The sequence below is a fragment of the Amblyomma mixtum genome, chromosome 3 (genome assembly GCF_055824585.1).
Source record: "Amblyomma mixtum isolate Tamu chromosome 3, ASM5582458v1, whole genome shotgun sequence".
Classification (NCBI taxonomy): domain Eukaryota; kingdom Metazoa; phylum Arthropoda; class Arachnida; order Ixodida; family Ixodidae; genus Amblyomma; species Amblyomma mixtum.
This window is the reverse complement of record NC_143014.1, coordinates 139,630,055-139,642,774: the sequence shown is the minus strand read 5'-3', so window position 1 is coordinate 139,642,774 and position 12,720 is coordinate 139,630,055.

The following is a 12,720-nucleotide window of genomic DNA, read 5'->3' as shown; positions in this document are numbered from 1 at the left end:
CCTTGCTCTCTGCCATTTTTTTTCTCTGTTGCTGGGCGAGGTGGCACATCCCTTATGCAGTGCGAAGCCGACTTATTTCATTCCGAGGACAAATTAATGTCATCGAAATGAATTGTGTAATAGCGGCATGCACTTGTCCCCGCAGTCACACGGCTTCTTGCGTAGAGTGCCGTTCCTCTCATTTCGCCGAAGGCGTGCATTGTTTTATAATGAAAAGCGGCCGAAGATTTTACAAAGAAAGGAAAAGAGAGCGAACATTCCCGCCGCCAAACGCACACACGCAGAGAACGCTCCCACGCACGCTTCGCCGAGTCAGCGCTAGCCAGCACGCGGATAACGAGCGACCTTGGGGCTCACCCCAAGGTCTCGTCACCTGCGCTGAGACGCACATTCGTGTATAGTGTAGTGCGCGAAGGCATGCATAGATCTCCCGCCGCGCGGCTGCTATCGGGTGGCTAAGCGATGCTGCGACGCGCTCTTGTCCGGGACTGCGCAGATACCCAGCTCCTCCCCCGCAGCGGGCCCGCTAGCGGGCGGTCCATTGTTTGGTTTCGAGCTGGTTCCAGACAAAACAGGGCGCGCTCCGGCGTTTTTTATAAGCAACGCGACGTGCTCGCGCCAGGTTTCGCGGTGTGTGTTGCTCGACATTCTATAGTCGGCGCGTCAGAGAGGAGAATATTGTGCGCGCTTCGCTCCATTACGAAGCGCTCTACAACGCCACGTTTCCTCTACTTCGGCCTGCACGGGTTACGCGCATTTGGTGTTACGAGGTTGACCCCCCGGCTTCTTCCCCGTCCATTTTAGTCTCTTTATTTATTTATTTTTTTCTGGCGCTTATTTTCTGGCAGCGTCTTGAGGAGCATATATGTTCTCGGGCTCGTGGAAGTGCGATTCATGCGTTTGTTGGTCCCATCCCAGAAGCGACTGTCATCTTCTCACACAACCCACATTTTCGCGTCCCGCTCTCACGGCATTTATTGCTTGATGGCCCTTCCTGTGTAGTCTCTTGTACATGGCACCGAAAACGCTGTGCAATTACGTCTTCCCAAAATTATTCTCGGTGGATTAAAGTATGCGGGCCGCTTAATATGTATGCTACCTTGAAGGCGTTCGAGTCCTGCTGGCTCAGGCTATATTTCCGCTTTATCACGTCACGTCATCACTGCATGATAACTGACAAAGCAACTGGACGGACGACCTAGACGCCTAGGACTGAGGTCTATTGTTACACCTTTTTATGCGGCCTTAAAAAGGGTTATCATGTCGCTCGACGGCCTTGCACTGCGTGGTCCTGGCTTCGTTTTTGTTCTCATCCAGCGTCACACCTGCCATTATTTTTACGTAAATATGCGCATAATACTGACGAGCATCTCATGAACCGCATTTCCTCTTCCTAACGCTCCTTCGCGTAGGAACAAGACTAAAAGGCGTAGATATGGAAATTCAGCTATCGTCCACTCTTTTATTGCCCATTTGCGTGTCCTGAAAGCAACCGAGCGTAAGGACTGCGGACGACAGTAAAAAAAAAAAAAAAAATGGCTGGACGAATGCTTCTGTAGACTTTTTTGGTTTCTCCGGTAAATGTTATTGCTAACGAGTTCTGCTTAATACATTAGCGAGAAGCAGGAGAGGTAGACAAACCTACTTCAAAAGTCCCATCCCTCTCTCAAGGCCGGTTCACATGCAAGCGACTGAGCGATTGAGCGGCGCGTCGCGGCGAAAATTTCCAACTTGTTGAAACCTCGCCGCTCGTCGCAGCGACGACTCAAAACAGGTTTTTCCGTCGCGGCGGTAGATTTCGCTAGCATATTCGCTTCCATGTGAAACAGGCTTCACGCGGGCGCAACGAAGTCCTTCGTGATTAAGGTGCTCTTATTCAACCGCACGCATTGTGAAATTACACGGCACAGATGGGCTTTCTTTCCATAGAAACACCTTAAACGCTGTCGGCGGAGAAGCCGTGGCTTAAAAGCGCTGGGTCTCCAGCAGCGCGAAAAAATAAAGAGAGAGAAATAACCTTAATGGTTTATAATGCTTGAAATATTTCATCGGTAAAAGAATAGGTGTGTGATGTTATTTTTCGGACACACGTTAACTTTTTTTTATGGTACTGACGCGAAGGACGCGTAGGAAACAAAATGTGTGCGCAATTCCTTGCGGGCAGAATAAAAAACTGGAGGGGACACTTAACCTCCGCCTAGAGGGTATGAAGCGGTAGCGTTAATGGGTTAGTGCTCTTGCATGCGAAGTTGGTCCTTCCCTACTTTACATTTATAGATCGCTGGGAGTCCTCATGCCACTCCAGGCGCGGTGGCATAATGGTTAGGCGTTGCGCCACTGCCCCGGCAGGTGGCTGTTTCAAACGCAGCCACCGGTGGAGCTTGTTAGACCCAGGTTGCTTTTCCCGAGCAACCTCTCGCGACCAGTCATTAATTTGACCGCCACCTGCCACGGTTGGCAGTTTGCTCACAATCCGGTGGGCAGGTTGCGATGACGTGTCAAGGTCACGTGACCTAGGTGGCCCAGCTAGGTTCCTTCTCTGGGTATCTTTCACTCACGCTGCCGCCGCTGACGACGCCGACACCGGGTTTTCCGCGGAACGGGTCCCTAACGCCACCTTGTTTAAAGGGGCTGGGGAATACTACGCCTGGAGGTAGTATATTAAAGCTTGCAGTGTGGGTACAGCGGAGGTTACCTTCAGATGCACCTTGTAATGTGCGCAGATAGAGTGCATTGCAGCTTTCGTGCGTCGAGACAAATCGAGTACGCATGCAGAATACGCATTAAAAAGCGGAGTGAAGGCGAACGTTCGGTCCCTTTAGTCAAACCCCTGATACATATGAGCGAACTCTCCAGATTCATTACTACTTGTTTGGAAATGGAAGTTTCGACCTTGTACTACTTTTGAGTCCTTCAGAAAGTCTTCTGTAGCTGACTAACACATATAGTTCAGTTATAAGGTAATGAATTAATGGTTCCAAGAATTAGCAATGTATATAGAAGGAGAGAAAGCAAGTTCGACGAGAAATAAGCTACAGGATGCGTCTACGTCACCCAATGCAAAAGAAGACGAGAATCGTTCATCCTCTAGTTGCTCTTTTGAACGCCTGTTAACTTTTCTGTTTTAGGTTTAGCTGACACTCTATTCACAGTACTGTGTGTTCTGCTGGGAACGCGGATGCTTACTTGTTAACCCGCGTACAGCTCGGGCGGTGAGAGCAGCATCGCGTCTACAGCGTTACTTTTAGTAGTTTAAATGTTAGGCCCATCTTTATTTGGTTCAAGGTTTCATTTCTTTAGTTGCGAGTGTAATTACGAACTCTCATACGCACATATATACATTTTCAAAGCGGGCTGTTTGACTAGTGTTGAATGCGGCGGCTCAAAGAACATCTGAAGTGTCATGCCAATAAGTTTACTTTTAGCTGTAAACTGTTCAAACAAAAGTTGAAACCTTCCCTCGGCCACTATGAACAATGTCAAGAGAACCCAAGTGCATTTCTCATGTATGTTGTCTGGATGTTGCGAGGCTATGTAGTGCAGCAGACTCGGAACGCAGAGGAGGGAAGGGCACAATGCAATAACAAGGTTACAAACCAGCAAACGGAAATAAATAAATCGTTTCATTCCCCATGATAGGTTGTTTCTGCCTCGCCGCATAGTAAACTTCTGTTGCTTTGACTTCAAAGAAGAGACGACACAACGCATGGTGTGGGTGAGAGAATGATTCCCTTCGCAATTTAAGCCCCAATACCACTATAAGTTGGGACGGTATGCGATGGATCGGGTTTTTCATTCCTATCAGAGTGCTTGAAGAAGTATGCGTGGGTTCTGTATTAATCACAGCGATGAGAAGCAAAGAAAGTGATCGCTGTAGAGCCTCGCATCCGCTGACTGGTGTTCTTTAATTTCATTCTGCCAACGTTTGATGAACAAGCACGGCTCAGAACATGTTTTCGCGCAACGGATACTTTACTGAAGTTCTGCGTTACATCTTTCTTTGGACGCACCCCTTCTCGCTTTTAATTTTTTTTCTGGTGCGCAATCTGTAACGTTCCCACCTGATTTTTGCGCCGTACGCTACCAAATCAGCCCGTCAAGAATTGTATTCTTGTTACACTAATGCGTGCCTATGTAACCATGGTCAATCAATATTCCGTGACTTGATACCGGCAGGCTGGAACTTGAATGCTTTTAGTGGAAGGCAGCCGCGCGCCTCGAAAACTGGGAGAGCAGCATGATCGGATTCCACACCTTCACGATTTATATAAATGAATGCGCATCCACAAACGTGCCTATGGGCAGTTTCTTTCCGAAAGCGTCCGCCTGAAAGACGCAAGAATGAAGACAAACAAAAACGGAAAGACGCTCTTCGCTCGGCAAGGGGTGAGCAAAAATCTGCATGTCTATTTTGAACCGCTGCAGACGCGTTGGTGCGCAGAGCAGCCGGCGCAAGGGGAGAAGCGCGCATTCCGGGGAGACACCTCTTGCGGGAGCGCGCGGGAAGTCCGGGTGTCTCTCTTCCGGGCCCCGTTCCGCCCAGGGGGGAAACCAGAGAAGAGCGACCGCGTTCCAGCAGCTATTCGCGGGAATGGCCCACAATCGGCCCCATCTCACTCAGCGCGCAACAAGCCGGAGTGGGGGAGGGGGAGAGTGAGCGGCCCCGGACCTGGCTCCATTCTCCACGCCGGTGGCATTGCACCCATGAGGCCGCGTGCCGCATGGACGCGCCACCTATGTCGCACGCGCTGTTTACTACAGGAAAAGCTGCCCAGAGCTGCTGTGTATGTTACTCGGTTAGTTGGTTGGTAATGATTCTGAGAAGAGCTGCGTTGGCGGACGAAGGACAAGGACAAGAAGTGGACATAACTGCGCTGAACTGATATTTCCTCGCATTTCTGAGGTTCAATCGTTCTTTAGCTGAAAGTACAGTCTATGTAAAGCGGAAACGAGAAAGTACAGCCTAGAGAGGCTTCTGAAGTTATTTATTAGTAGTGGGTTGGAGTTCTGCAACCCGATTATTAATCAGTGTGAAGAAGCTCATAATTTTCGACATGTACACTAAGATTACTTCTGGAAGACATCACCTGCAACGAAATATTCAGGGTATGCGAGTCGATACGGCCTCTTCAAAGATTATACTGCCAACTTGAACGAACAGCATTAGCGATGTCTCTTGTCTATGTGAAGCGGGTGGCAAGAAAGTCGCTCTCGTTGACGTAATACATCTTCCCTGCATTATTGTTGCGCGTTCATCAAGAAAGCATGATGTCATGCCTTGAGGCATCGTCGTGAAGACACAAGAAAATACTGTTAGTGTACCGGTGAATTTTACATTTGCCCAATCTTAATAACTGCTAGTGGAAGGGTCACTATGAATAACAATGAGGACCGCGGGTATTTCTGTTATTTTGTTTCTTAACCCTGTTTTTCAGTGGATTTCCTTGCGCTGCTGCGGTATCAAGTTTCTGAAATATCCGGCAGTAATGCTTGGGTCAGTTACTGCCTTAAACTCTACGGTAGTGACCGCTTCGTGCGTTGTGATTCCCACTAATAAATCACGCTATGAAGGGCTGCGCTTAAAAACCGGGAACACTTTACGAGGGCCCAGCCACTCCGTGGCGCTCCTCTTGCAAACTCCTCCGGTTCTGCAAAGCCTCGCATGCTGAGCTGCTACCCCACCGCGAGCACTGCTGATAGCAGCGAGCGCGGCTTTACACTCGATGAGCGGCCTAAGCTGGGCAAAGCTGCAGCATTCGTCAGTAGTAGACTTTCAGCAGAAGCCTCCACAGCACGAGTTCATTTTTTTTTTACTGTTTTCAGATCTAAAAGAACTAAATTTTAGTGCTGTTTCAGCGAAAACATTCAACGGCTGGAACATGCAGTAGTAGAGACAGCGGGGCAAGCTGGTGTGGTGGCACATTGAAGAATCAACCAGCGCGAAAGGTGGGGACAAAAACGACCAGACAAGAACCGTCTTGTCGCCCCGTCTTTCCCACTGTTTGATTCTTCAGTATGTTCGAACATACTGAAGCTACATACAGCAACATACAGCTTTAGTCCTATTCTGAAATAATTTCCTTTTTATGCGCGAACGTGCACCATAATGGCGTCCCTAGGAATTAAACTTAAGAGCACGGCACAGCATCACGGGCTCGAGGAAGGGTCTTGTATCATCTTTCACTGGACGAAAAGAGCAGTGGAGTTCCACACTCTTCCTGGGGTACTGTTTCTATTGTTCTATGAAGAGTCTAGTTTACTTCTCTCCGCGTCCACCTGGGGATGTATATTCCAGTTAGCAAAAGTTGGCAACGCCAACAGTGTTTGCCGCACGCGCATCTTAATTATCCACTTTTACTACTACACAGCAACTCTGGCGACGACTGAAGCTAATGGCAATACCCGTTTCGCAACAGAGACGGAACGAGCACAAGTAGGTCCGTGTGCGTGAGGTGTCAGAAAGCGGAGCAGAATAAGGTAGCTCGCCGGGAAAGCCGGTGCGCAATAGGAAGCCTTGGCATTTAGGCAATGTGATCCCTGCCTCGCGTGCTGCCTCAGTCGGCATTCGTCTAGCCGTATGGCTTCCCACGTCGACTGCAAGACTGCTGCGAGCTATTCACACCTCGCGGCTTTCATCTCGCGACCGCCTACGGCGGTGACTCTATTCAACCGCTTCTCGTGACTCGATTGCAGTTTCGGGTCACCACACTAATGCGTGTGCAACAGCGCTTACACTTTTGATAATTTTAGCGGTGCGTGTGTGTGCCACGTGGAGGCGTCATAAATTAGGTGCGGGGAAAGAAGTTGTCACCCGTGCACTCCCGGTGTAACTAAAGACTGAAATGAAAAAAATAATCATTTTTTTTTCATATTCGGTCTACATAGGCATATAAGGGCACCGTGATACCGCAGCATTATATAAAGTCTACAGCTTAGCGCCATAGCTTTCACCGCTTTCATGGTGTGCCCGATAGAACCGAGCGCCTGCAGCGTTGTCTCAGCTATGAAGCAACGCTGGCGTACAGGAAAGAACACGTTTACCTAGGCTGTGTGCGCTCTATGACAAAGAGCTCGTAAGAATTGTTAATAGGTGCGCAGCACCTTCATTTCTCTTCGAATCAGCTACTAAACCTTCCCGAACTTGGTGCTGTTCTGTACATGAGGGTGCGTACTCGACTTACTCATTAGCTTCGCTTGCAGTGGCTTAGGAAGCGGTAATAAAAAATTTTGCGCTAACGTCAGTAACTGCCCTTGTACTTCAAAAAAGCATATATTTTTTACTAATATCATTAACTGATGAATAAATCGATGCACTAGGATTATTTCAACGTGTTCGCCAACATACCCTTGTTGCAGTTCCTGTGGCCTGCAGTCGCAGTCCGGGCCTATGTATACAGTATATGTCATACTTAGAGGGAACACGAGAGATGATTAAACCTACTTTTAAAGCAGAGAAAATTAGTGTGGAAGGAGCGCGGCATCAGGCTCCCCCTCTCGAACTCTCTGTGCATATATTTTGCCTCGCGGTGAAGCCTATTTTTCTCCGCGTTAAGAGCCGGTTTAACCATCTGTTGAGTTACCTCTAAGTATGACACATGTTGCAAATTCCACACTTCGACATGCTGTAAGACAACAACACGTGTAGGTTCATCGGAAACCAGTGAATAATTAGATTTTGCCGCAGAGCTTCCTGGAGGATCCATGAGGGGTTTCAAGAAGGCATTGCGCGAGAGAAAATCTGTCGTATGCATGCGTTCAGGCGCTAGGTGTGGCCTTCCCAGAGAAACAATTTTGTGGTACCACACACGTATGATGTATTTACCTTGCTATCAATTCCTTTTGAAAGCCAACATCAATAGAATTTCGGTTTCACTTGGCGACTAAATCATTAATCTGTAACGTAGTGCGATTGCAGGAGCTGTTCCGAAAGCTCGCATTTGCAGCTCAAGAGAATGTACTGTACAAACCTTGCGAAGCTAGACGCTGGGTTCTGGATTAAGGTCGCAGTTATTTTGAACAGTCATTCCAACTACAACCACGGCACATGCGCCGCATTACGTATATGTGACATATGTGCTGCTTTCGCCGTCATCGTCGCCGGAAGCTCATGCGTTGACGCGCTGAGAGGAGACCACGCAGTCCACGTCAGCCGGCAGCGGAAGCGTGGGTGAGTGCGTCCTGGCGGACCTGGCGATTGCGGGTCTTGGAGCGGGAGCGCTCAAAGGAGGAAGGGGAGAGAGGAGACGCTGCGTTAGTGCTACCGCTCTAATCTGAACGAGAACATATTCGACGGAAGTTCGCCTGGTTGTGTTTTGAAACAAAAGTTGACAAATAGTGACACCAACCAATCACTTGTTTTCAACCAAACGTTTCGAGACCAACTCGGTCCCTTTTTCCGTGGTGACACTTTTTGCCCCGAGGGAGAGAGAGGGGTCTGGGAGCTTTTTTATCATCAAACTCTCTGCCCAGGCCAATGCTTAATTGAAAACGATATTAAGGCAGATACAGGCGTTACGCTCAGAGAAGGTGTAATGTTTTATAAAATGAACGGTGCTAATGAAGATGCCCCAAGAAAGAGTGTGTCCAGAGGTTCGGTGCAGGTAGCATGAATTCGACTCTTGTGTTTTCCACCTTCATGCAGCCAAATTTGTCCACAGTTCCTACTTTCGCCATGTTCATCCCTGTCGCCATGTCCCTCTGACCGAGAGCTTATCCGTTGGGCTCGTGTGTCACGGCCACGAAACCTCAAGCGCACGCAAGCACGCTGGGGCGGGGCGGCTCGCTAGAAAGCCGCCGACATGTTTAGGTATCCTCGACACTCTCCAGCGCCCCTGGGGCCGCCCCGAAACACGAGAGCGGTTTGCTCACGGGCGCTCGAGCCCCGCGGGTCCACTGCCAGCGCGCGTCGCGGCGTTTCGCCGCCACGCCACCGCGGCCCCGGGCCCCGGCGGCGGCCGGCAGCAACAACCATGCGGCGAAGCCCGCCTACGCGCCAGCCTCGAGTGCGGCTTCCCGGCAGCTCGCGCGCGTGGTTCGGGGCCGGGATTCATTCCGGACAGCCGGGGCCCCTGTCCAATTGTGGCTAGGAGAAAAGCGATCTACGGTGACGCAACGCGCGGCGGCCCGAGAGGTTGAGCTAGCGCTCCGGCGTGGCTCTATTTCGGGTAGCCGGCCAGAAAAAGCGCTCCACTTCGCCGGCTGTGCGGCGGCACGCACCGCCCCTCCAGGGCCTTGCAGCAGCCGTTCCCCCTCGTGTTCCCTGAATCCTTGCGGTGCGGTGCGCTTTTGCTGTTCGCTTCCCCTTCCCTCCTTGCTTCCGTCCCGGAGCGAACGCGGCTGCCGCCGGACGCGCTGAGGCATCGCGCCGGGAACGCGGGCCACGGAGACCGCATCAGCGCCACGCGGTATTTCGGACGCGTACACGCGCAGCAGCCGCCGCAGCAATGCTCTGGAGCGCGGCCTTTGCCACCGCCCCGTTGCTGAGCGCGGGGCTTGGTTTTCGCGGCATTCCACAGCGGCGAAGAGAAAGGAGAGAAAGCGAAAATAAACCGGGGTACTTAATTGCGTCTGTGACCTTCGAGGTGCCGCTGTCGAGGGCGGTGACAAAAGGGACGGCGGCGCGTCCACTTCGCGCCCCTGTTTACGCGGCGAGCCGGATCCTTAACCGCTCCTTTCGGGTACTGAAGTCCGCGTTGATTGGGGCCTCGACGGCATCGTGGGTTGACACTGCTTTCGATTCTTTCGGTCGTTCATTTGGTTTACGTACAGCTCAAGTATAGCAGTCTTGTACTCCTGAGGCTGCTCGGGAGAAAGGGAAGAAAAAGTAATAATGACAATTTTGCCAATTAAAGCTACCGTGAGCATTTTCCTTGGCAGTTGAAAACACTCGGTACGGATGAGAGGGAAAAAGAGATCTTTTAGTGGACTTCGACAATGCGATCCTCGAGACCATGACGTCTAAAGCATCCGTCATCTGAAGAGGTTGCTGGTTAAAATGTAAGAAACCGGTGTGTCACATGCGTTTTGAGGCATTCTAATAACAAGGCCGCGGGCATTCAGATATTGGATAGACACAGTGTATTTCCAGAGCATAGCTTTATACTGGAACCTCTCCGGAGTAAGCATGTCCAGCCTCGGCGACTCCTTTTTTTTTTTTTTTCTGCAACTGAAAGAAAATCCAGCATGTTCAAATGGCTACTGCGAATGCTATTCAGGAGGTCAAACGTGTTGGTGCCCTCGAGAATATACAATTGGCTGTGGAGGCTTTTAATGCAAAGGAGGGTGGGGTGATGTGATATATCCTTCCCAGATGAGGTTGAGGACTGTGGGAGCATTTTCTTTTACTTTTCTTTTCTTCATGACTGAACCTACCCATAGGGTGTTCTTGAATTCTCTACGGTGTTCTTTTCATTCCCTTGATTCTTCCATATTTGTATAGCGTCGCGGGTCGATCATTATGCCCGGTTATCACGCCCGTCTTTCGTTTTCTTTTTATCTCACTCTTCAGCCGGGGACATGAGTTTGTGAGATTTTTGGTAACTGAGTGATGGGAAGAAATGGTTATTCATCGGGTAGTTCTACCTGATGGTAGGTTAGAAAAGAGAGAGAGTTACGCGGGTCAAGGGAGAGATTGTGAGGCTGGACTAAGAAGCCGGTTTCTAATCGCAAGGTGGGAGCATGTGAAAACTTTGGTAAAGCGAGTCGGTAGGAATGACCCCCATGGCCGGGCCATGCATGGTGGATGTGTTGACTAAAGGTGGTGCGACCGGAAATTTTTTTTCACCTTGACAGAAAAACTTTTGTGCCGAGTATTTCTTGTGAGTTCATTGCGGAAAAAAGTATAACTTCGCGGATGCGTATAGCGACGGTTTGCAAGCCCGGTTATATTTAAACTGTGAACTCACAGTCTAGGCTTCTGTTCCTGGCACGCTTAAAACGGGGAAGAAGATGGCGCGACAGGCTGGCAGGAGCCCGAGGGCGCTCCGTTTTCTTGCTGTCTTCTCCCCTTCTTCTTTAGGCAGCCCTTAGATCATTTCTTTCGAGGTTGGCTGAGCAGCCAAGCAGCTATTTTTTTCATTTAGTCTTCGTCAAATTGTGCAGTGCTACCTGACACGCGTGAAGCACCGTGTACCATGGTGGCCATGTTTTTGCGGCCCCTCTTGCACAGCGTTCTAAGCCCTGCCAGATGAGAACAAAAAAAGCATATCGGCATGCCTGCTTGGCTGTTTGCGTCGGAGTTACCTACCTTGCCTGTTGACTCATTGTTGTTCGTTCCTTCATGGTGTCAAGCACTGTTCAAAAGATGGACCGGGGCAACGACCATGTCTTAGGGCCCTTAAAATGCCTCGCACCCTGAACTGCACCCAAACTATAAGTCCCTTGAGGGAATTTCGAAGGGAGCAACGCAGCTCTGTTATGCCGCTACGCGGTACTGTTGCAAGGCGACATAAACATCTAGTAACTAAAACAGGCGGTAACGGAAACAGTAAGCCACATATTGCTCTCGTAAAGCTAGACAACACTGTAAAAGAGCATTTAAATACTGTTTCAAATTACGTATCGTTCTTTGTTAAATACGGCTCAGTACGCTTTATTTGATGTATCCCAGTGAAGTAGTTTGCGTGCACAAACCAGCTCCATTTTTTCTCGGTCATTTTTTGTTTGCGGCAGTTGAGTTCTCCTCTCGTTTCCTTATTCTCCGCCGTGGTACGTAACATAGCATTTACCTGGCGCGGTGGCATAGTGGCTCCGGCGTTTGGCTGCTGAGCCCAAGGTCGCGGGCGGCCGCATTTTCATGGAAGTGAACTGCAAAAGCGCCAATGTGATGCGCAATATCAGTGCGCCTAAAGGAACCCCAGGTTATCGAATTAATACGAAGCCCACTGTTATGGCTTCTCCCATTAGCCCATGTGCAGCTTTGCGTCGTTGAACTCCACATACCATGCAATACCATGCAGTTCAAGTGCGCCATGACTCCAAGCGCAAGAAAACCTTAGCAAAACGAGAATTTTATATCCTGAACGTCCCTCTGCTATTTGTTCTCTAAATAATAAGAATCAACCAGACACATGGTTGAGGCCCACAATTATTCAGAAAAGCAACTTTTCGTAGAATGTCTGCCATCTACGCACTGCAGTAGCGGAAGTATTTGTGCTGAGAGCGCGAGATTATCGCGGGCGAAACCACACGCTCCCAAGGTTAAAAGAAGCGCAACGCCACGCCACTAGATTCGAGTTACGCCAGCGCAACAGGCGTCTGCGGCGGCACAAAGCGGACGGGCAAACAGAGGCGACCGCCGGCCATACAGGACGACGCCGCTCGCGCGTGCTTGTTGCGGTCGCGAGCCGCGCAAGCTGGAAAATGGCGACGCCACGATTTCACCACCATAAAAAGCGTCGGGCGCGCGCAGCGACCGCCAAAGAGCGAGCGAGGGCCTTCCTTTTCCGGTGTTTCTCCGATACAACACGGCTGCTTTGTTTCTTGACGGGGCGCGGGCGTACGCGGCTGAATAAACGCGCCCGCGAGTTCCGGCGAGGCACGCCCGGCCGAGGCGGCGGATGCGTAGCGCACGCGCGCGGCCACGGAGGTAGCGCCCTCGCGCCGGGCGCCAGACGGGATGTGAGGAGCCGCCGCCGTCGGCGTCCCACTGGAAGGTGCAAGGCCCGGCGGCTGCTTCACGCTGGTGACGCCATCAGCGGGAAGACCAATGAACCGCTAAAG